The following is a 25,783-nucleotide window of genomic DNA, read 5'->3' as shown; positions in this document are numbered from 1 at the left end:
CCCTCTGTGCCATCTCTTCTCTTCCCAGTTCCCATTTTCTCCTCCTACTTTCTTGCTCTTCCCTTTCCATTTGGATTTAAAAGCTAGTAAGGGCCAAATGACAAGATACTATGAAGGAGTTTCCACTGCTAACACTAGCCATTGTGGTCAAAGCCTTGATTTTCCATGGGTTGTTTGCAACACAATATCACTAGACTAGTATCGGATTTTGGTGTAGGATTGTTCTTCCTATGCACTTAATGCAGACCCCCTAACCCTATGCATTTGGTTCTGTTTTATGAAGAAATGAAGATATTGGGGTGCCTGGATGGCTTGGTCTGTTAAGTGTCCGACTTTGGCTAAGGTCATGACCTCATGGTTTGTGGGTTCAAGCCCCACGTCGGGCTCTGTGCTGACGGCTCGGAGCCTGGAGCCTGCTTCAGATTCTGTCTCTCCCTCTCTCTCACTGCCCCTCCCTGGCTTGTGCTCTCTCTTTCTCTCAAAAATAAATAAACATTAAAAAAATTCTTTTAAATGTGGATATTTAGGGAGATGGGCATATTCAGAAATCCCTGGAGAAGTAGAATGGAAAGAAATATAAATAATAGAAACCTGGACCAAAAATGGAAAAAAGGGGAATCACTGAAAAGTGAGGTGAACAAAACAAAACAAAATAAAACAAAAGACTGCAGGGGAAATAGGGAGCACTATGAGGTGGGAAGAATCTTTGAGTGATAGTCTAAAATTTGGAGTTCCAGCCCTGCTCCTGCTATCTACATATTGTACGATTTTGCCAGCTACTTAATCTTTCATAGTCTTGGTTACCTTATCTATTAAGTAAAACAATATAGCCACTTACCTTGTAGCAGTCTTGTGAGGGTTAACTAACAAGATGTGAGAGCTTTCTAAATTATAAAGAGTTTGTAAGTGGTTAAAAACAATATAAATTTTATTTCTACTAAAGAAGGGTTTCTGGAAATATGTCTGTTGTTTTTTCCTTTCTGGAACTAGAATATCATAAATGGACTTTGCATGCTATCAATAAATAAGTAGGCAGATACAGAAATGGTATTTAGGGCCTTATTACTGGGAGCCGGTAGAATTTGACCTAAAACAAAAATCTGTTGACTTTCAGCCAATACCTTTCACATTTTACCAGGCCGGTTTTGCCTTTTTCATCTCTTACTCCAGATCTGAGGCTTCAATTCTAATTCATGTTGTTTTTCAACTGGGGAAGCAAATCAAACAAAGACAAAGCATAAAACAAGACAAGAAACCACCATGCTTTGCATATCTTTGTTTGATACTCTCTTGATCCCAAGTCTCTCTCCAGTTACTTTCCATTTGTCTTCCTTTCCTGGCAAAATTTATTGAAAGAATTGTCTCTATGAGCCATTACCGTATCTTCACTTTCTATTCTTTCCTCAACACAATCCAACAAGGCTTTTATCCATCCCACTCTACCATGTCTGCTGTTGCCAAATCCGAGGTGCACGTTTTCATTTTCATTTTACTCAACTTCTCAGCAGCGACTTAACATGGTTAACAAATTCCTCCTACTTGAGACTGTGGCTAGCTTCTGGGACACCTCTCTTTCTACTTCTTCCTCCTACCTTATTGGGCACTTAAAACCTATTTAAGTCTCTTCAGATTTGAAATTTATTACTTATAATTCTACCTTAAGTGGCTTCTGACTTGGGATAAACACAGCATATTTGGCAAAACAACAATCTTAGAAGGTGCTTGTGAGATATCCAGATTTTGAATGTCTGGCTTTATGACTCTGAAATGCAGAATAGAGCAGAAAATCCGGTTCTTCTAAATAAATGGCTTCAAGCTCACTTATTCTTACAGCAAAAATTATTAACAACTGACAATTATCCTTTGAGTAGAAACCAGCCAAGTAGACTTCTACATATAGTCAAAACACAGAGTATCTTCAATGGCACAGAATTTCAGAGCACATGTTAAACTTGAAATGCACATATATGCAGCCCCTCATAGTCCTACCAGATTTACCTAACTGTTCCACCCACTTTCTTCCAACAGTTGATCTTTGAGGTCTACATTGCAAGAAGTAAAGATGAAAACCCAGAACAACTTGAATATGATTTCAATTCTAGGTTGGACCTGTGAACCCTAGCAAAAGCAGGAAGATTTCTCGTAAGAACACAATATATGCTCTCGCAATCGACAGATGAAGCTTGAGTTCGCCTTTATCTCAGGAGAAGAAACAGCCCTTTCTGACTTATGAATACATCCGAAGAGCAATACCTGAACAGAGTCATTTCACCACACATCTGTCTCTAAGTTTTGATAACATTGTAACACATAAGGTCACTGAAATGACAAAATATCACAAGATAGCACAGGGATTATCAAAGCCTAAAATTAGCCAAATATGCTGTTTGGAGAGATTCCCAACAACTTCTTTTGAATGTGATATTACCAAGAATATGAATACAGGGTATTTTCTTAAGAAAAAAAAAAGGGATGTTCTCATTATTTGCATGTCATTTGCAACCCAGGAGTAGACTCTGGCGTTCCTTTCTACTTAAATTCTTCCACAGTCAGCTTGCCAGGTCTGTAACCAAGGTCTTTCTTTTATCTAGATTAGAACAAATATTCCATTTTGAATCATGAAAACATATCAGCAAAATTCCCAGAGTTAATACTTTTATTTAATTATATACATATATTTATTATTTTTTTTTATGAGCTGTTCCACTAAGTTAAACTTTAACCATATTAATCCAGGGGAAAAACTCCCTGATTGCCAACCAACAATTTTGTAAACAGTTATCTCATGAGTTAAATATTAACTTGAAAAATTTAACTCAAGACTCCAAACAAGCAGGAAGAGCCAAAAGGCCAGTAGAAAAGAATAAAGATTTTGCTGCCTCTGGTATATCAGATCCCCTTGGAAGAGAGTGACAGTTAGGCAAGGGAGTATTTTGGTGGCAGCTGGATGATGTGTAGAATTGGGGTAAGGAAGGGGAAAACAAGAAAGGAGTCTGGAAGACACCTACTGCTTATCATCAAAATCTCAAAACTTAGAGCCATGAGGTCAAGATCTCATGGAATAGAAAATTCATGGGAATATGAATCCACTGATAATGTCCACAGGAATTCAGGGACAATAAAGGTATGTGCTTCCAGAATATGGACACATTGTTTTTTTAAAACCAACATAGGTAAGCTATACAATATAAGGCTGGCTGGCCCTTATTGCCTGCCTGCCACTGAACCTCCTGTGGAACATTCTGGGCCCACTCTGCCATTAGAAACCATGGAATGAAGACTGATCTGCCTGTCCTGGTTCCATTTGATAATAATAAAATAAAGTTGAAATGCCTCTGTGCAGTACTGGGTTGTTAGGGACTATGATTTCAAGTTCTAAGCCACCACCACTGTCCATCAATTCATCTCCTGATTAATAGAAACATAGCACCTAAGGAAAAATTGGATCTAGGCAGTGGACCAACGTCTGAATGGTGTTATCATAAATATTGTCCTCTGGTTAGGTTTTTGGCTCAAAAATTTCAAGAAAATCCACATGGTCAGATAATTTACACAATTTTGATCTCTGTGTTGTAAGATAAGCTTGATTCATTTTTCATGCTGTTTCAGGGGTGGTTAGGAATTATTAAGGTTCTTCCTGTCGGTCTGCTAAATAACAGTCCTGTTTGCTGATTAAAAAAAAAACAAAACATTAAAATAGAGTCTTTTTAGTGAAGGTCTTTTAAGGAAGACTCTCATCTGCCCTGTAGATAGATTGAGGCTACATAATGTGAGTTGCTCAAAAGAAGGGTGGGATTAGATGGAAAAAGAGGAAATCCATGAATGCAGAAGGAACAATCCTTAGATAGACATGGATATCTTAGTTAGATACAAGAAATATGATACAGCTCATCAAACCTTACTGTTGATATTGTTTTAATTTTTTTTGTACTTGTAGCAAGAATTACTATTGAACTCCATTCACTGGGCCAGAGATCCTTGTGGTGTTAGTGAAAGACTTACCCCTCACGTAGCACACAACCTACACTTGTGAGCTCATCGGCCAGTCAGAGGCCTCAATTCCAAGCTTCAACAATGTGCAGAATATTTTAAGTACATATTTAATACATGAATGAATGCTTAATCGAAGATATTTAGGCACTATAAACTATACCTTATGGTTATAAAGCTTTTTGCAGTTTATAAAATACTGTCATATACTGTTAATGTCATATCTATATACATATGCTATCATTTTTGACAACTCCCAAAAATAAAAAGAGCAGGTTCTATCATCTCTGTTCTATAGATAAGCAAGTATCACCCTAGCATTGATGTAGTTAGTACAGAATGAACTAGAACAGAAAAACCAGAGCCTATTAGTAGCCTGACTGAACACGATGGGTGAGGGGATAGCATGATGGCTGTGGAACAGAAAGGCATTGTAAGTGAGTGATCAGAGAAGGGGAGCAAGGAGGGAGAAGTTTCAAAATATGCACAGACATACACTATGAATAAAGGACAAAATTCAAAGTGATTTGTCGGAAAGAAAAGGTGGTTAGAGCAAGGAAGAAACTCCAAATGGAGACCTCTTATTCATTTGGCATATATTCATTGTATACTTATATTTGGGTTTGTTTGGATGCCACTGGAAAAAAATTATGTTTGAGACACTGACGTGTGTCTGAGGTACTTAATATCTAATTATTGAAATAACCTCAAAAAACAATTGCAATACAAGGCAATTCAGTATTCAGAATAGGGATTTAGAGAAAATCACCTCTTATATCGGGGCTGACAATGGAAAGCTTCACTACAGTGAAAAAATACACTTGAACTAAGAAAAATGTGTAAGATTCAGGAAGTGATAAGACTCAGGTTAAGTGAAGAGCAAGAGAGAAGGCATGGAAGCAGAAAATTGAAAGACATATTTGGGAGCAACAAATAAACAAGTTAGTGGGAATTATAATAGGTAATAATGTTGGAAAGATAGGTTAGGTCCGGAATGTGAAGGGGTCCTTGAATATTGGGCTGACTAATGCACTTTATTCTATAGGCAAAAGAGGTCTATTAAAGGCTTATAAGTAGGGCACTGGCATCATCACAGTGGTATTTTAGTATAAGTAACTGGGAATGGTAGACAGAATCAATTGAAACAGGGAAAGCCCAGAAATAATGACAGAGAAAGAGAAAGGGAGAACCACTGCAATAACCCAGGCACTATGAGATAAATATCTGACCTTGGTAGCATTGGTAGAGATAGAAAAGAAATGAAAAGTTCTAGAGACACTGTAAAGGAAGAAAGGATAATATTAAGCCCCTACTACGTACTAGGCACTGGATTATGTGCTTTATGTACATTAACACATTTAATCTGCATGTCAATCCTAAAAGGCAAGTCACTTTATTGTTTCCTTTTTAAAGATGATGATTAAGCAAATTTTTCAAGGTTATACAGTTAATAAGTGATAAAGCCAGAATTCAAACCCAGGTCATCTGATTCCATAGCTTGCCTGCTTAACATCGATGTTTAGGAGTCTTGATGTTGGATCATATATGGCAAATTTTGACAGGACTTGATGATTGATATTTTATGAGTCATAAGAACTTAAGATTCTTGGGAATTCTGATTCTGAGATTTTGCGGTGATGGATAGATTTGTGATACTATGAAAAAAACAGGGAAATAGAAAAGACCTTTTGGACTTCATATTTTGCACTTGTTCTTAATGTTCCAATCGCTCTTTGGATTTAAAATGTCAATATACAGGGGCACCTGGGTGGCTCAGTTGGTTAAGCGTCCAACTTCAGCCGAGGTCATGATCTCACAGTTTGTGAGTTCAAGCCTTGCCATCAGGCTCTCTGCTGTCATCACAGAGCCTGTTTCAGATCCTCTCTCCCTTTGTCTCTCCGCCCCTCCCCCACTGATTCTGTCTCTCTCTCTCTCTCTCTCTCTCAAAATAAATAAATAAACTTAAAAAATGTTAACATACAATAAAAGCCACAAAAGCAACCGAACCACCAAACTTAAAAGCTTTTGAAGATAGATATAAGGTGATTCTTCCTTCCAGGTTTCACTAATGTATATGTGGAGTATAACACAACACATATAGGAGGTGCTTAGCAATGTGTTAAATGAGTCAATTAGAGGGGTATTAACCATAAATTAGTGAGAATAAAGGGAGGAAGGAGAGTACAGTCAAAAGAGATTGGCCCAGAGTCAGACAAATCTTGGTTCAAATCCTGGCTCAGCCACTCTCTAACTAAAGGACTAATGTTTACTTTAAACATTTTGTATAAGATGGGGTAACAGTTCACAGGGAAGCCAGGTACCTTTCTGGATTCAGTTCCCGTATGAAAGGTAGTGGGTCCATGAAAACCTAGAAAGGATGCTTGAAAAGGCCAGTATCTCTGACAGAAGAAAACTTGCAACCCTCTTCTCTTATTGAGTTTAACTTCTAAAAATTACAGTGAGACTTATAGGAAAAAAACGTGTCAAGTAATTGCCAGTTTTAACAGAAAAGTAAATTATTTTCAGAGAAGTAAAAACTATAGAGCTTCAACTGAAGGGGAGATTTTAATTGCAGACAGACATATCAGCTGAATGGTTTAGCTTGGACTTGTGGGATCAGGAACAGCCAGTGGGATATATATTAAAGAAAAACCAAGTTTAATTAGCCTTAAGATTTTATATAGCTTGGCTCTTCCCTCCCACACCTGGTCTGATTCCTTCAGGTCAATCTCCCTTTCAATCACATGCTCTCCCATCCTTTTTTCAGTTGCTGTCATGACAAGCCAATAGGAGAATGACATACAGATGAAAACAAGGTTTGAATAATTACTGCACTGCGGCTGCTTGTTGTTTGAGCATCATTTTATTTCCTCCAATCACACAGGTCCTTGGACCTCACAGCCCCATGTTTCAGATGGGGGTGATGCTGATTACATTACAGCAAAGACAGGCAGATCAGACAAAGTGAATTTCACTCAGTAATTAAACTGCAGTATCTTTCGTCTAAAGTCCAGAGCAGGATTAATCTAAAGGTAGCTCTTTATCATCTCGATTAGTGCTGGGATTTGAAGAGTGAGCTCTGATTTGATAGCTAGCCCTGAGTTGGGCTGACTAGTGGCCCCATATCTGTCTATCTTGCAAAAATAATATGAGATCAAGATACATTTGCAAGGTTATGCCCTTCCCTTTTATTTTATTTTTATCTCAAGGAAATGCAGATAGATTAAAATATGCTGCTATTTCCATTACCCTGTTTTCTATTACAAAAATGTCTATTAAAAAGAACAGGTCCTTCCAAACCCCACAACATTTTACAGATGGTTTCTCATAATTCCACTTAGTACCATGTTCTAATGGCTTCTTATTTCTTGCCTTTTCATTATCTGAGAGTCAAATCTGAATATTTGGATAGCCCAAGCAACAGCTTCTCAAGCTGCTCATGAGTTCCACTTTTATTTCCAAGGACTCACTATAGGACTTACGGAGGGATTTTGCTTCCTTCAATTGCTCTTTTAGTAAATAAGATATTCTCAAATTCTTTGCCAAGTAATGAATTAGATCACTGATTCTCAATCCTACATGCCTATAGAAGCACTTGTGAGGCTTTATAAACAATCCATGTCCAGCCCCCACTCCAGACCCCATGACTCACAGTATCTGTAGGAGTTAGACCCAAGCATCTGTGTATTTTTAAAAGTCCATAGGTGATTTGAATGTGCTGCCAAGGTTAAAAACCATTGAGTTGACCATACAGAGGTACCAGCTGTATTTGGAAAAGATTTATCAAAACAAAGCATTGTTGAGGGAAATGAAGCCTGATATTGTTGTAGAAAATCCCTTAATAAAATGATAAAAACCTTTTTGTAGTGATCTTTGCATAGAATATATATCAGGTCTCTTAAGAACAATAGAAGACAAGGAAGACTATCAGACAGGTTTATGTTGATGATGCTTCCATTGATCCATCTGATAATATTGAAGGTGATGGCTTACTGATTGAGCCTGTCACATGATAACACTACAGCTACCAGTCAATAATGTAAGGACGACTATGGACTAACATCATAATATCTCAGAGTTTGGACACAAACCTGGAATTAGCTGCTGTCAGCTTTACTGTGCAGCTGGCTTTTTAAAAAGGGAAAGGCAGGATTGAAAAGATCTGATTTCAAATTGTGACTCACTCCTGTTTTGGAGTTTAAGAACACACATTCTGGAGTCAAACTGAATCCAATTACTAGTTGGGTGACCTTCAGGAAGGTAATTACTTCTCTAAGCCTTAATTATCTCATCTTTAAAATGGGGCCAAGAATACTTATATCACAGAATGATTTGGGTTTTGAACTGATTAATTTAGATAAGAGTACCTGGCAAACAAAAGTATCCAAACTAAATAAAAGTCTGTTGAAGGCAAATACAATAATAACTTAAGGTTGTCACTGAAGCTCTCTGCCTAAAAGACATCAGTGTTGAGACTCACTCCTCAGTTTTCTGGAAGATTTGATCCCCCAGAGGGAAAAAAAAAAGAATTAATCCAAATAAAAGTGACTTTTCAAATTTAATTGTGCATTCGCATCACCTGGAAGTGATTGTTACAAATGTAACTTGCTGGGCTCCAATCCCAGGGATTATAATTCAATATGTAGGGATGGAATCCAGGAAAATGCATTTTCGCAACCATCCATGTGACTTTGACTTAGGATTGAGGATCCTCACGATGATGGAACAGCTATAAAGCAATAGAAATTGGCCAAATATTTATCCCCCAAATAGTCACACATTGTGGCCTGTACCTGGGAGAGGCTAAGATTTCTTTTCCTTAGGTAAGAATTCAGCCAGGTGAACTTAAATAATGCACAAATATAACATGTTCACAGAGTATGCTTACTCTGTGCTTACAGAGTAAAAAAAACCTTTTTTTTCAATGAAATACACTTCCTGAATAATTACTATTTAGCTGCTAATATTATCTTCATTTTTTTCCATCACCATTATGTACATGCAAGTGTACAGGCAAGGGTCAGATTCATTTTCAACTTATCCTTTTTCTTCTTATAAAACAATCAACTAACTTCCTGAAAATTGGTAAATTCTTTAAATAAGAAAAGTAGCTATTCCCTCCTTTAAAGGCATTTTTATAAAGTATTCTTGAAATGCATTTATTAAAATTGATAAGAATCAATGCACAATTGTGAATTGAATATTTTAAATGCAATCGATGAATTAATTTGCTAAAATAAAGATAATCTATAAGTGGACAGCTTTCTGGATCTAAGAGGAAATGTTAAAACCTTCACTTTCACGATTTTCCAAAGAAAAAGCCAGACAAATTCCAGAAATATTTAGAATTTGTAATACAATATGCCAACAGATATGCATTAATTCTCTACATTCTAAAAGTTATTGTAAAGACAAGAGAATTGTGGTCTTTAATTGCAATTGGGCATACAGTTAAGCTGGGGAGAATAAAAAAATACCAATATGAGAAAAGTTTATCAATGTTATTAGATAATATAGCATAGTGAGTAAGTCTAAAGGAGAATCTTCTTTTTAATACTTACCGTGTGAGCTAGGGTAAGAAACTTAAGATCTCAGCAACTCAGGCACAGCACTCTCTGAGAAGGTTGTGGTGACCATAGTGGGTACTAAATAAATGCAATGTTTATTGTAATAGTTGACAGTTTATCATAAAAGGTCTCCAAGAAATGTCATAAGGCTTACATGAACAGTATGGACACTGAGAACTAAGAAAACCAAACTGAGAGAATGCTGACATGACTGGTAAAGTTTTTGCAAGGAACAGTATTTGAGTTGGATGATTCAGAATGAATAAAAACTTGTCTAGAAAGAGACACAAAGATCATTTTAGGATGGGGGCAAATGTTGATATGAACAGCAGGTCGAGGTAAAAAGTATTCAGTAGTTTAGGATACAACTGTGAAATAGTTTACAAAAGATAACTTGGGGTAAAACGATAGAGTTCTAAATTCCAAAAGTCACTGTTGTTTTTTTGATAGAGTTTTTACTTGCTCCAATATAATCCCAGTGTAATTCAACATCTTTTTAGAACACTGGTTCTCAAATTGTATTCTGTATCAGAATCACCTGGAGGGCTTCTTCAAGCACCAACTGCTGTACTCCACCCCGAAGTTTCCATTCAGTAGGTTGGGCTGAAGCCCAAGAGTTTGCGTTATAATATATTCCCAGGTGTGCAAATGCTGCTGGTCACTTTGAGAACCACTGCTTTAGAAGATGATGACAGTTGGATAGAGGAGGGTTTTCCTCAAAGTAAGAAATAATTGGATAACTGAATACCTTCTTTATTTCCTGTAAAATTTCATCCTCCTTTGCATACCAAGTCACCTACATGGAAGTTACCCAAGGAAACACAAATGCTTACTTTGACTCCTCGTCTCTCTACTGAATTCAGGTCTTTAACTGTGGGAATGAGGAGACCCGTGACGCACGGGACCCCAAGCCAACCAGCGTGGAAACTCAGAGAACACTTCATCAGCATTAAGGTTATTCAAGAATTGAAAATAATAGAGCCAAGAGATTAAAGACGGTGGGTGGACTTTTTATTCTAGAGAGCCTCTATCGATCCATGCCGCACATTTTGTACCCGTGTTACACTTGATTGCCTGCCCCATAATCCTCAAGCTACTTTCAACTCCCTCTTAGGTGCATGTCACTGCTTAACTATTTCCACCTCCTGCTTCAAAATCTCTCTCTTAAACAGACTTCCACTATTTAGTAACTACACTTTAAGAATTATTTTAAAAGGCAGAAAGAGGAAATGAAATTCTCTGACCCTATTTTCTCATGCATGACTCTGAGGACACCATCTCACTAGTTAGTATTTTATTTTCAATGGTGGAACAAAAAAATGTTCTGTTTGAAGATTCAGGTAGAAGTCTTTGTGCAAAAAAGGTCAAAAGTGGATTTAAAATGTTTGAAACTCCAAAAATCTCTCTATAACAGCAACTTGTTTATTTTCTAGCCATTTATCTTTCCTTAAAATAAGAAGCTATATAATTATGAAGTATAATTAATAATAACAACAATTACCACAAGTGCAACAGAAATAATGATAGTAAGCACCATGGGCCCAGATCCCCACAGTTTCAAAGGATAAGAATTTGTCTTAGTATTTTTAAGAATAGACAGCAGCCCAAAAATACAGGGGAAAAAAATAAAAGGAAAAAAAAATGTTTCCTATGTTCCCTGGGAAGTACCACAGAAAAACAGACAATAAACTTTAATGCCTCTTGTTAAAGATCTTCATTTTACAGATCAGTTCAGGCAATTTAAATAGACAAAAACATGAGGCCTCTAACGTCTCTTAGGAAACAGTATCAACGTTAATTCCTGGCTGGTCCCAATTTCATTTCTAGTTAAGCATCCCCATCCACTCATAAGAAGAAAGAAATAGCATTTGTACAGTGTTTTACAGTTTACAAAGCACTTTCACAAACATCATATTATTTGATTGTCTCGACAATCCCATGGGATAGGTAAGTAGGGAAAGGATTAATATTATACCTATCAGAAGGTGAAAGAATTAAGGATCAAAGAAGGAAATAAATTACATTGGGTCAAACTCTGTGCAGACCTGAAAAGAAGCCCAAATATAGAGTTTTACATAACATGGAATAGGCTCAAAGAATCTGATACCTGCCCGAGGTCACAAGTGGCAGAGCTAGGAGGCTGGGATACGGGTAATCCAGCTCAAGCTGCCATGCTCTTTCCAAACCAGAGACCCCACTCTCAGTTGTAAATGTCTAGTTACAGTAACTGGCCCTCTGAAGAGGAGGCAATGTTCAATTGCCAACTGTTACAATCACTGTTAGTGTTCAGGTTTTTTGTTTGTTTTTAGTTCATCTGACAAAAAAGGTATACATTCCTTGAGAAGACGTGCTACTGTATAATACTACTTAGTCTGTCAAGAGAAAAAGAAGAGAATGTATTATTTCACTGGCTTAGAATACTGGCTTTTAAAGGTAACTCCAACTACACACAGACACAAGAGACAACACAGCCCTATTTCCACAGAAATACTCGTTATAAGAAAGACAAACCAAAAGACTAACCAAACTCAGAGCCTGGCTTCTAGCATAGGTTCAACTTTAAACTGTTAGTTTCTAAGCATGGGGCCAATACCTATGCATATTAAAATGAGGAATAACAGCATTGCATGTATGAACAAAATAAATCATTCATTTGTTGTTCTGAACTCAAAAGCCTCAAAGCCATAGATTCAGACTTTGAAACCTTTGGATTAAATTAACATACCTCTTGTTATTTTTACTTTTTACATGCATTTACTCGTACAACTTCCCTATTTTGCCTTTTTGTTTTAAGATAGTTACATTCTCCCTTCACTTACATATGCACAACTTCTGACTTAGAGCATTCGGAGGTTTGGCAAAGCAAGGTCTTCCCACAAAAGACACAGAGGTTTCACCTAGAATGCATCTCGGGAATTTGGGCTGAAGAAGTTAAGGGAGGTCTAGCATATGAGTAAATATTTGTGAATTAGACTGAAATTTCAAATAGTAAATGAAAACATTTATTAAAGAAGGTTGTTGTATGTACTGAACAACTACCTTCCGACTGAGCATTTCAGGGCATTGCAGAATTTCAGAGGTGATGCTCCATTGGAGATTTTATTTTTATAATGACAGAATATTAGTGTTGGAGTTCATTAAAATTATAGATTATAATTACCTAAGGCTTTAACACCCTGTAAAGCGTCTCTGCAAAGTGGCTGTCCATGCTCAAACACTCTGGTCTCGGGGAGTTAATATTTGTTGATATTAGGGACTGTTAGGGACTGAATATAACCCCTCCTCAATCTCCCAATTCACATGTGAAGTCCTAACCCCCAGTATGACCATATTTGGAGATAGGGCCTTTAAAGAGATAAATACAGTTAAATGAGGCCATGAGGGTGGGGCACTGGTCCAATATGTCTAGTGCCCTCATAAAAAGAGGAAGAGACACCAGGGATGAGGAGACACAGTGAGAAGAAGGCCCTCTGCAAACCAAGCAGAGAGACCACATGAGGAATCAACTCTGCTGACACTTCAATTCCTGGACTTCCAACCTCCCAAACTGAGAAACAACACATTCCTGTAATTGAAGCCACCTGGTCTATGATATTCTGGTATGGTGGTCCTAGCAAACTAATACAGGTGCTAAAGTTCTACAACTTTTCCTACAAGGTAGGAATTGGTTAAATCCACTTATTAGGTACAGAAACAGATTATGGGACATTTGAAACATGTCCCAAAGAGGCAGAAACGATAAGTGGCATAACCAAAATTTAACCTAGGTTTGTCTTCCAGAGTAATATTTTTTCTTTCTTGTCTGTTTTCCAGCTTTGAGCACATAAGGGTGTTACAAAGTTATTTTTTATAAATTGACCTGAATATATATTCTTGTATATTTTACCACTGGCTTGTGTTCTACTTGGAGTCACAGGAAACAACATAATTTATCTTCCATGTGACAGTCCTTAGTGTACTTGAACATAGTTATCATATTCATTCCTCAAGAATTTCTTTCTTTATTTTTTTAAGTGTATTTATTTATTTAGAAAGAGACAGAGACAGCATAAGTGGGGGAGGGGCAAGGAGAGAGAATCCCAAACAGGCTCTGCACTGTCAGCACAAAGCCCAATGCAGGGCTCGAATTCATGAACCCGTGAGATCATGGCCTGAACTGAAACCGACAGTCAGACGCTTAACCGACTGAGCCACCCAGGGGCCCTGTGAATTTCTTTTTTTTAATGTTTATTTATTTATTTTGAGAGAGAGATAATGAGAGCAAGAGCACCAGGGGAGGGGCAGAGAGAGACAGAGAGAGAGAATCCCAAGCAGGTTCTGTGCTGTCAGTGCAGAGCCCGATGTGGAGTTTGATCTCACAAACTGTGAGATCATGACCTGAGCTGAGATCCAGAGTTGTACATTCAACCAAGTGAGCCACCCAGGTGCCCCCATTCTTCATGAATTTCTAAACAATCCCAGTTCCCTTAACCATTCCTTGTATCACATGTTTCATTTCCCTATCATTCTGGTCACTTTCCTCTGAAGATGTTCCTATTTGTTTAGGTTTCTTATACTGGCTTGTTAAGCCATATACCACCCATATAACTCATGAATAGTCTTTAAAAATATGAAGACAAAGTCTGGCCTTTATTCATTTTAGAACTTTCCTCTAGCTAGATGTATCCCATTGCTCCAATTTTCCGAGATGTCTTTGGAATTTGATTACTTAATTCGACAACTTTTCTATGCATTTGGATTCACGTCATCTGCAACTCTGATGGACGTGCTTTCATCCCAGTAATTGAAAAAAAATGGTGGCCAAGAGAAGGCTTAGGTTATTCCTGAAATATTCCATAGGACTCCCTTCTAGTATGACATTGAGACATTTATTTGCACTTAATAGTGTGGTCATTCAACCAGTTACTAATCCATCTGTACATCTAACCAGGCAAGATCTGATCACATATTGTAGACCTGCTTTCACTGAAGCCATTCTGGTTTCTAGCAAGAACCACTTCTTCCAGGGGAATCATAAACCATTGCTTTATGCTTTATTGTTTTAATAATACATTCTAGGCCTTTGCTCAGGGCCGACATCATGTTGTTTGTCCTTATAAACTACCTTCTTCTACTTTCTAAAAATCAGAACATATTCTACATCTCTAGTCATCTAACTTTTTTGTTTCTACATCTCTAGTCATCTAACTTTTTTGTTTGTTTGTTTTTTGCTTTTCCTCAGATATGAATGGCAGTAATTAGTCATCTTATTGACAAATCTTCTCACTAGCTTATGATTCTCTAGCCCTATTTTCAGGCTCTTCTCCTTTTCCTTTTTCATATTTCCTGCCAAGGAAGAGAGTCACTCATGTGTAATCATGGACTGCATCCAGAGATGGCAAGCTGGTCAGAGGTGGATCTGCAAACTAAAAGAGTAGAGGAACTTAAGGTGTTGTCCTTGGGCCTGGGTGTATTGCCAGTGGAGAATGGGCTGTGATTAGGTGAGGCTTTGCTTCCATCTCTATGCATGGCTCTGCCTGGCTTCTGTTGTTGACTTCTAGCTGTGCACCTGGACACGGTTACATCCTTTTCTTATTCACTCTGGATGATTTTCTTTGCAAAAGATTCAAGACAGCTTTGTATTTTTCAGTCTTTAACAGAGAAAGGTTGTGACATATAATACTTTTATTTTCCCATGAAACCTTCTCTGAGGCAGGCATGTACCCCGACCTTTACCTAATCAAGAAAAGTTGTTTGGGGGATGGGAAATGGGAAGGCAGGTTGGACTTTAAATGCACAAATCACTTCTAATAAAAACACTAAGATTCAGGTGCCTGAGGTTAGAAATACTGGAGGGAATTCAATTACACTAATTAATATTTAAGAAGGGCTAGAGATCACATACTGAATGTGGGAAACTAGGCCAGTCAGACACGAGCATATGGGGAGGGCAAGATCAACTGATAAAAGTAACAAACAAATCATACATAAATGCTGCAACAGGAATGAAATAGAGAATAGGAAATAAATGTTTCAACAGACACTGAAGAGGAGGTAAATGGTCTACCACATAAAAGCAAAATGTTCTAACACACACAAGACATTTTATTGGCTTTATGTAAACACCTATATTATAAAAAAATGATCTTTTTCAAGTAAGTAAGTAGAAATGTTACCTATTTGTATAAACAGGCTTAGTTTGGGTTCTGTGAATTCACAGCATACTATATTGCTTTTGTTTTCTCACTGGCTCATCAAGTAGTGGTCTCAGTGAGGCATGACGCTCATACTGGGAGCTCCCTAACGGATAAGCTTACCTGGATACCCAAAACCTACGGAAGGGTGGAAAGCAACAGCGTATTCTGAGTTCTACACAAGTTTTTCTTGCTCTGGCTCTGATATCATTTGGTTGGTGCCATAGCTTATGCCACATTCTCTCTTTGGACTTGATTTTGTATTTGTGGCCCAGAGAGTCAATTCTGATTTTTGGCCACTCTTCTGCACACTTCAATGCTTTCAGAGAAGGCACTAGTAGTACCAGAACTATCTTGCCTCTATCACGTAAACGGCTCCTTCTTCCACACTAGCATTTACCTCACCTTTTCACTTCTTCTCTACCTCTAAGCCTCCTCCCCCTCCTTCCCTTTGCTCTAGTTTATCAGAAGGTCCTGTCCCTGAACCTTATTCCACCCCTCCAGCACTCATTCTTTCAAAGTGCCACCCTCAAAAGCCACAATTTGTGGATTCACAGCCCCATCTTGGAAGCTCTGAAAACTGGAAGCCCAGAGAATTCACTGAACCGTTTTTGTTATCAACATCATCATGTGGGAACAGAAGTAGAAACATAGAGCGATAGATGAGAGGGGGATTGAAACTGTGATTTGGGCCCTTTTTGCAAATTTTCTAGTGTGCACAGATGGTAACTATGACTGAACGAACCCCATGTCTATACACAATGTGTAATATTAGTCTCATGAAGAGAACAAAGCAAAGAAACAAAAACAAGATTCTTGCCCTTTAGGACTTTAACCTCTAGCTGAAGAAAGAATTCAAATATACCAAAACCCACAAGAAAAAGCATCCCCAAAGGGTTGAATTGTCTTCAAATAATAGAGGAACAGAGAGGAAAAAATAAGGTTACTTCCTAAAAATTTGAACCAAAGTAGTGGTTTTCAAACTATGCTTCATGGTCCCCAAGCTCACAAACAGATGATTACAAAGAGATGACTGAACTGTTAAATGTTTAATTAAAATGTAAATTTATAATTGTGATAAAAATGGCATGCAAATTAAATGTATTATGTAATTTTATTTTATTTCCTATTTCAAGTTTTTATTTAAATTCCAGTTAGTTAACATACAGTGTACTATTTCAGGTGTAGAATTTAGTGATTCATCACTTATATACAACACCCTACTGCTCATCACAAGTGCCCTCCAAGTACCCATCACCCATTTGACTGGAAAACAGACTGTTAACTAGAGAGAACAAACTGAGGGTTGCTGGAAGGAAGATGGGCAGGGGATGGGTTAAATGTATTTATGTAATTTTAAAAAACATATTGGAGACTAATGTGTTGCTAATAGATAAGTGCATACAATAGGTTTAACTAGTTTTCATGTAGGCCTCAAATTAAGACCCTGATATCAGAAGGCCAGCTGTTCAAAACAAACAAAAAACTGTTGGTATCTGCAATTGCTTACGCGTATCTCATGATTTTCTTGACGCCATAAGTACTCCATCCCTCATACAAAAATACACTGAGCTTAGTCTGCTATAATAATCCAGTCCTGAGTTTCCACTTCTTCTCATATTCACCTTTATATTCTTAGTAATTGACTTTTATAATATTAAAACGATACATAATTTTAATTTATAATACAAGTTTAATAAAATACTACTCTTACTGGTTCATATATAAAGGCTCCAATCATTTATTTTGAAAAGAGGATTCTGTTGTTAAAAGAAATATGAAAAATCTCTGGATCAGAAAATTTGCATGAACTCTCCAATTCAAGGCAGTACAATTCTCATGCATCTGGCTCCAGAATACTCAATTTCTGAATTTAGTGACTTGCTGGCTTAGAACATTTCATACAGCAGATATATTGGGCCCAAACTAGATTTCATATACTGGTTATTATCCCTTCAGGCTAAAGAAAGATGGTATTTTTACATTGAGGAATAGATTACCATGAAAACATCATGCAACCAAAAAAGTCACCTTGTCTTAAGTTTACTGAGTACATGAAATTTACCAGATAGTCTTAGAAAGCCAGATCATCAGAATTTAATATATTAGTTTAAAATTTAACCAGTACTAACCAAAAAATAAGTCAATGGAAACTTCTTTATTTAAGGACTGCTTTTATTAATTATGTAATACATGGACATTTATTCATTTATTTTACATTTACTCAAAATATATATGTCAAAAGACTCCAGAAGACTTTTTTGCTATCTAACATTAATCAGTCATTATTTCATGTTAAAAAAAGAGTGAGCCAAAAATGACTTTTCACCACTACAGAGAATGAAACTAGCAAACCTGAGTTGAAAGATCCATTTTCCAAAACCTGAACCATGCTCTACCATGGAAATATTTCAAAATTTCTTAACACCGAAGGATATGTCAATAATAAATTGACTTCAAGGTCTTTTGTGGTCTCTACTATATAGTAGTCAAACTGGAATTTTGCATGTATTTATTTTTTAAAGGCTGTAACTTGTAAAGTACCATAGCATAAAGGTTACAGATGTACCTGAGTTTCTGTTTGAGCTCCACAGTCCTAGCTATGAGACCCTAGGCAAATTACTTAAGCTGTTTAAACCTCAGCCTTTTGCTTCCATAAAATGGAAGAAATAATTAAAATGCTGATTCTTGTAGATTTGTCAGAGGAATTAAACGTATAAAATAATGAATGAAAGTTGTTTAACATGTTGCCTAGAACATAAAATGCTCTTAATAAATATTAACTATATTTATTAAAATTGCTCAGCACCTAAAAGCCAGTTGTTTTCTGATTTTTCTTATAACCTGACTTTACTCATAATTAATTAACTACATGTTCTTCCCTTTAAGAATAATGTTCTATTTATGGGGCACCTGGGCACCTAGATGGCTCAGTCGGTTAAATGTCCGACTGCAGCCCGGGTCATGATCTCATGTCTCGTGAGTTCAAGCCCTGTGTCAGGCTTTATGCTGACAGCTCAGAGACTGAAGCCTGCTTCAGATTCTGTGTCTCCCTCTTTCTCTGTTCTTACCCGGCTCACACTCTGTCTGTCTGTCTGTCTGTCTGTCTCTCTCTCAAAAAAAAAATATATTTTTTTAAAACATTAAAAAAAAATAATGTTCTATTTAGATTTCTTTTTCTTTGTTTCTAGAATGTTCTCTGATATGTTATCAGAGAATGTTATCAGATAGGATTGCAGGGCTTCATTTTGATAGTACTGTACTTGCTTTTCTTTGAATGCTTGTGTTATTTTCTTGTTCCTACTCAGTGATTTAAAAAGTAAAACTCAAAGAAGAACTAAAAATTATGAGGAATTTATTGAGACTAATGGTTATCAAAATTGGGCAAAAAAGAATGTTATTAAAAATAAATCACACCAAGGGAGAGCAGCTGATGACAGCAGCTGTGAAATGACTGTACATGGTGGGAATCAGTGAACCCCAAAGAAACAAAAGAAAAAAAAAAGGAAGGCCATGAAACTTACATGATTTACAAGGAAGGCCTAAGCTTAATGAACAGACTCTTTAGACTACAGGAGCCAGGGAAGTCATTTCTGGATGAATATTTGCACAAGACAGTAACACTGGAAGGACTGATATTCTCTGATCAAATGGAAACTACTAGTAAGAAAAGAAAGAGAAATAAGACAAATGAAAATTTTTACTACATTTTATTTCATTACTGCTTTACCTGCACTGAGGGGACAACATCTTCATGTAATATACTGATATAGATGGGATGCCGGAAAAAATGCTTGGTGCTGATGGAAATAGCAATAAGGATGATATATTTTTAAGAGGCAAAGTTAGAAATTCATGGGCAAGACAAATTAAAGTTAGAACCCATTTGGCAGACATTGGGACAGGGTATTCTATGACACAAAAGCTTTTCTTAAATAGGACTCTAAGAATTTAGCCGTTTGAAAAACATTTCAAGTAGGCAGTAACAAAAACAAAAACAAAAACAAAAACAAATAGCTGCTTTACTGCAAAGATGCATACAGGCTTATAACTTTTTGCCTTGTGCCTAGATATGGACCTGCCTCTCAACCTCCACAAGCAGTAAATTCAGTTAAAAACTAAAAATTAAGATGGTACTATAACATCATGCTTGAGAGAATAAAATATCAAGATGATGAGCAAAACCAGCTGAAATGGGACTAACAACTTAACCCAAGTCAAGGAAGCAGTCTACAGTGTTAAAACAAAAATACTGCTAAATAGAACCAAACATGCTACTCATGGGAACAACATGTGAATTTTTTTCCTGAGAATCTAAGTGGATAATGCCTATGAGATTACTCTAAATGTGTAGATTGTTTTCAGAATTGCCACTGTTTCCAAATGAAATTTAAAGACATTTTATGAACCATGCGAAACCTTATAAAAAAATGAAGTCTTTAAGCCAAAAACAAAAGGCTGGCCTAATTAGGAAAAGAAAATTTAAGTCAGTCACAAGTGTTAGATCACATTAATTCAGAGAGACATAGTCTGAAGTATTTCCATTAAAACCCTGATAGCTTCCTTTCTTGAGAAGAAATCACTTTTCCCTGCTAAAAAAAAAACAAAAACAAAAACAAAAAAAAACCAAAAAAAACCCCAACTATGTTTAATTGTAAACCAGTACTCAATGTATATTCACTTGAAATCTCCATGTAGGAAAAAAACAAAAAAAACCCCAAACCACCAAAACGCTTTCATCTCCATTCCAATATGAGCTATATAAACTTCTAAAATCATCTTAGAAAGAAAAACATCATTCTCTCTTCTTATTAAGTATTGTTGCTTTTTTCAGTATTTGGACATTTTAAAAATAACAATATGCAAGAGTATGATGTCATAGTGAATATAACCACCAGGTCAATATGATGATTTAATGTATGACTTTAAAATTGAGCTTTCCTTTAATCCTACTATTCTATAAATAACTTCATCATTCTGTCATGATTAAAATATCTTTTCATCAAATTTGATATAAATGCACTAGGTATGGTAAATATATTTCTGGCTTAAAATGGCAACAATGCAAATTGTATGATAAAGACTATATCATTGTCCCACTTTCATTTTGATAAAATCTCTTTTTTGGTGATATCATTTCATGTTAGGCTTTTTTGTGCTGCTTAATATTATAATTAATAATTCATATTTTTTCTTTCCCCTCTCACTCTGACAACTTTTATTTTTAATCGGTGGGCATGTGCCAAATTGGTTTGTTATTTATTTATAATGTAAAATGACAAGGAAATTGAATATGTGGAATAAGAGAGAGATTTTCTTTCATATGACAAAAAATTCTTAGCAATGGGATATTTCTTGCTTATCCTTATGGACTCAAGAATTTTCGAGGTTAGATCAGATGGCACCAGTACTTCATATGCAACATGTAATAGACATATTAAATGGAACTGTTCACTTATGTTTTTAAAATTCATTTTAGTTTTGTGAAGACAGCTGGGCACATGCATAAAAAAGAGAACAAAAAAATAACAAAATTTGTAAAAGACTCCTTATTCCGATAGATCCTATAGTGCCAAATTAAGTAAAAATTCTGACCAAACAGATCTATTTGTATTCTTTCCTAAATGCTAAAACATGCAAATTTAGTAAGAACAAACAGATAAAATTTTAAAGATATGGAATCTCCATTAAAACAAATAAAAAGTTCTGTCTTGCAGGGCTTTACAGAGCCTTAAATAATCCCTTCAGTTTTCCCCATAACCAGAAGCCACATAGTTTGAAGGCTAGAGCATTGAATGGCTATGACAGTAAATTCCGAGAATGGTCTCAAGGCCATCAGCAACCAAATCACCAGAGGAGCTAGTTAGAATGAAGAATCACAGGTCCACCCACGAACTACTGTGGAATCAGAATCTGTAGGGATATGACCCTAGAATTTGCAGCCAGCTCCTGAGGTAGAATTAACTTTGAGAACAGTCTTATGCCAAAAACCCTGCATCTTCCCCAGAGCTTCCCCTTGTCAGATAAGCCTTTTCAATTCATCCTGTGAGTTGAACATTGGAGAATTCACATAACACAAATAATACGCTTCCTGCAAGATGTCTCCCATTTCTCCCATTAATTTAAAAACCATAGTCCACTGCCACTGCCCTGCTTAAGGCCCCTTCTCTCTGGCTCTACCTTTGTTGTCAACCTGTACAAAACAATCAGACTGTGACATCATCCAATTAGTCTCCATCATTTGGAACAAGAAACTTTTTCCCAAGGATTTGGTCCAAATTTCCATTTAAAACTTGATCATTAACAGACTGTATTTGTATCTAATATTGAACACTTAAAAATAACTTGATGACCTTAATTATTTTGATCGTTATTAACATGTAGGAGGTTGTAAGTTGACATTGAGCCAAACATGGGAACTGATGCACAGGGAAGTTAAATCCTTTAACCTTAGTTAACTCATTTAGTGGCAGAATCTGAACTAGAGCATGTACATTCTAACATTATACCACCGTGCCTTTCAACCTGCTCCTTGAGCAAACTTTCTCCTGCCTTTATAGAAAATGCCTATTTTATGGGCTCTGTATCTCTGAGATATTTCATTTAGACTTTGTGTACGTGGTGTTTATCTTTCAAAAATGAATTATGAAAAAAATTTACTGTAGGATTATATAATCTGGGGTGGTCGAGTTAAAATGGCAATAATAGTGATGCTGATGCCAGTCTTGTGAGGCACTATCTCTGACCCGATAATAGCTCACTTTTAAAAAACTTAAAAAAAATCATTTTGAATTTCCATAATTCACTTTAAGGTTTGGTGCTAACATGGATTTAAGAAAGAAATATAACTGCTGCCATGTTGAATGTGTATCAAAAAAAGCTACAAATAGTCTTGACTACTACTTGGTTAGCTATATTTCACTATTTGAATGTAACTATGGAAAGTGGTGTTCTAGAATCTCATTCATAATAACTACCATATAACAAAAGGAAATAGAAACTATTAGCATAGGTATAATGTTAATGAACTGGTGAGTTTTCAATAGAGATTTATCAGACCAGATTATTTGAAAATGTTCCCTGTCTATAGGAAGAATACAAGGCCCTCCCCCCACACACATACACACCCACACATGAGCATATCAAAATTATTCATATTTAAGTTTCCAGGGAAGAAGACCAATAAATTTGTTTGTCAAGCACTTTTGCTTAAATGGTATTATAGGACCTTTTACAAATGGAAGTTGATTCAGATTTTAGTATACTCTGATCCCTGGTGTTTAGGGCAGGGGGTGAGCTAAGGAAAGGAGAGTAGGCAGAGAATGTGTGTGTTGTGGGGGCTTGGAGTGTGTGCACTTGTGTGAATTTAAGTATCCTGAATTTAATGAAGAAAAATTTCATTATTCTGTGTTTATATATCTTTGTGTGAAACAAGTACTTTTCTCCATAACTGGAGTTTACATAGGCTCTATCATAACACCCTTTGAGAATCCCTTGAAACATCAAAATGGATTTTTCCAAATAAAAAATCCCATGATTTAGCTTTATTAACATCTGAATGAATGTTTCCATTGAGTTGTCCAGAAGAGGGACTGAGTAAGGTTTAGAGAGCAATTTTTTTTTCATGATGATTGGTAGCAATGTTTCCCTTCTATCAGAAAGCAAGCTATAGACATACAAAGCATTAGATATACACCTAGATAAAAGTAATATTGCAGAATCCAACTGGTATCCGAGAGGTGAGGACAGGCTGAGATGGACTCCTTGGCTTCCTTATGTCCAAAAATTTTCTGTTTCCTTATTTCCTATGGTTACCACCATGGAACATGTTAAAATCTCAGTAGGGACTCTGCTTCAACTTTTCCTTTCAAAACACAGTGAAAAAGCTTAATGGAAAAAAAATGTCCTTCCTATCTCCATGCCAGGCACAGTGTAAGATCCACAAACTTAAAAGCCAGGCAAATAGTCTTTTATGTGCCCCAAAGCTCGGCAAGTGACCTAGTGCTACAAAAATTCCCAAATAGGCATGTGACCTGACTAATGTGTGCTGTGAGATGAGTCAAGGAAAATGGAACCATCTGTACTTTTATTGGACAGTCAAATAATTCCCCTCTGTCCATCCAAAAACATAATTGGATACTTTAAGGAAGAAACAAGGGGAGTTTTTTTCAAAACATCTAATTTTTTAAATTGGTGACATAAAATGTTCTGAAGTGTATAACCTAGTCAACATAGACACAGATAAGCCAATAGGTTTAAAAAAAACCATGGCTGCCTTTAAAAATTGTTATTACTCAACTGTATTAAAGCTTCTTTAAGACTCATAGGAAGAAATCAGGGAGAATGAAGGGAATTGAAACTGTAATCTTTAAGAAGTAGGGTATGGGCACCCTTCCTCCTCTGTGACAAAATCTACCAATGATTGAACTCTCAGAGTGGGTGATGGCAGAAAACAGAGCAATCACCTGGAAGGCCATATTGTTGTACATGTTTACAAAGCTTTGCCATTTATTTCTTAAGCATATTTGTCAACCATACATCACACCTCCACTACCCCATATGGGAATTACAGTGGATTTGTTCTATTTTTCAAGTTTTTAGTATTGATACGAAGGACGAGGACAGACTAGCAATAGTTGGTAAAATATAATAATAAAGGCTGAGTCTGTCAAAGACTGCACCTAACAAAATATGCGTATTTAGGAAGTGAAAGGGCCTGATGGAAAGGAGTAGGATACTACGGGTAAGGTGACAGGCAAGCATCTATACAGAATCCTAAAATATCTGTCTTCCATTTCATAAATTACTCTCTCACTGTACAGATTAAGAAATCAAAGTGCACTGTAACATTGGCTAACATGTAAATAGGTCCATACCATAGGCCAGCAACTATGTTAAACATTTAAGTGCATCATCTCATTTAATTCTCACAAATATCTTACAAGGCTAGTGTTATTATTTGCATTTGACAGATGAGAAAACTAAAACTGACAGAGATTAAGTAACTTGTTCAAGTTTGCACCGTAACTGAGTGGAAGCACCAAGAAAGGGATTCAGATCTAATTTCAAAATCCAGGCTCTTTAAGTGCTAGGCCTGTAGTTTTTAACCCAGATTACACATTAGAAACATCTGGAAAGCTTTTAAAAACTTCGGATGCTCAGACCCTACCCCCAGAACAGTTAATCCAAAGTTCTTGCACATGGGGCCCAGACATGGGTGTCTGTTTCAAAGCTCCCCTGGGTGACTGTGACCCACAGCCTGGATTGTGAACCATGGCACTATGCTGTCCTGCCCTCTGTGAAGATCAGCAGACCCATGCCAGGGTGAGGTAGCACTAGAAACAGGGTCCTCAACCTCTTTGCAGTGGCTTCTCCCCTTCCCCAACTTGTATTCCTCACCAAATTCATCCATCATGACTACATGAAGAAGTAATATACATGTGGAAACTTTTACAAAGCACTGTCACAGCAGAATATGGTCACAAGTCCACCAAAAAGAACCCGTTCATATCTATCTATGGGCTATGATGAATGAACACAAAGAAGAGTCAAGTTTATTACTCTTATCCCCAAAAGGGAAGTATAAGGCTGGCCTTAAAAGCCCTTCATAGCAAAGCAAGTCACTAAATTTTGGAATGGCCCCTTCTTCTCTTTTCACAAATCCAATAAGAATAGCTACTAGATCCAAGGGGGGAAAGATCCAATTACCACTCCTTTACAAAGCTATTTCACTGAGGATCTCAAGGCAACTGAAAGTCATTCAAAACATAAAAGCAGTAGAACTAAAGAAAAATGTGTGCAGTGGAAAGACAGTAAGATTTCAAGTCAAAAGTCCCAGGTTTTTGACTGCATTCTGCCACTTTACTGCCATGACTTGAGATCACTGGGCCTCGGTTTCCTTTTCTGTACTTAAGCTACATCTCCCTTAGTGTAGTGATTTTATAAGTGTGGTTCCCACCAGCATCACCTGGGAACTTGTTAGAAATGCAAATCATCAGTCCCTACCCTAGACTCGGAATCAGAAACTCTGCGGGGCGTGGGGTGGGGTGGGGT

The 25,783-nt window shown here is 36.7% G+C and overlaps 1 protein-coding gene and 1 non-coding gene across 26 annotated transcripts in view; both read right to left on the bottom strand.

The window, feature by feature from the left end:
• ZBTB20 (zinc finger and BTB domain containing 20) overlaps window positions 1-25,783 on the bottom strand; it is a 767,438-nt gene that overhangs the window by 377,551 nt on the left and 364,104 nt on the right. The gene's annotated exons all lie outside the window — the stretch shown is intronic.
• Window positions 3,930-4,083, bottom strand: LOC125175866 (small nucleolar RNA SNORA62/SNORA6 family). The gene has a single exon (XR_007156029.1). It is a non-coding gene; the product is annotated as a small nucleolar RNA SNORA62/SNORA6 family (small nucleolar RNA).

Source organism: Prionailurus viverrinus, chromosome C2 (genome assembly GCF_022837055.1).
Source record: "Prionailurus viverrinus isolate Anna chromosome C2, UM_Priviv_1.0, whole genome shotgun sequence".
Taxonomy (NCBI): domain Eukaryota; kingdom Metazoa; phylum Chordata; class Mammalia; order Carnivora; family Felidae; genus Prionailurus; species Prionailurus viverrinus.
Note: the sequence above shows the minus strand (reverse complement) of the source record. Positions and strands in the feature narration are given on the sequence as shown.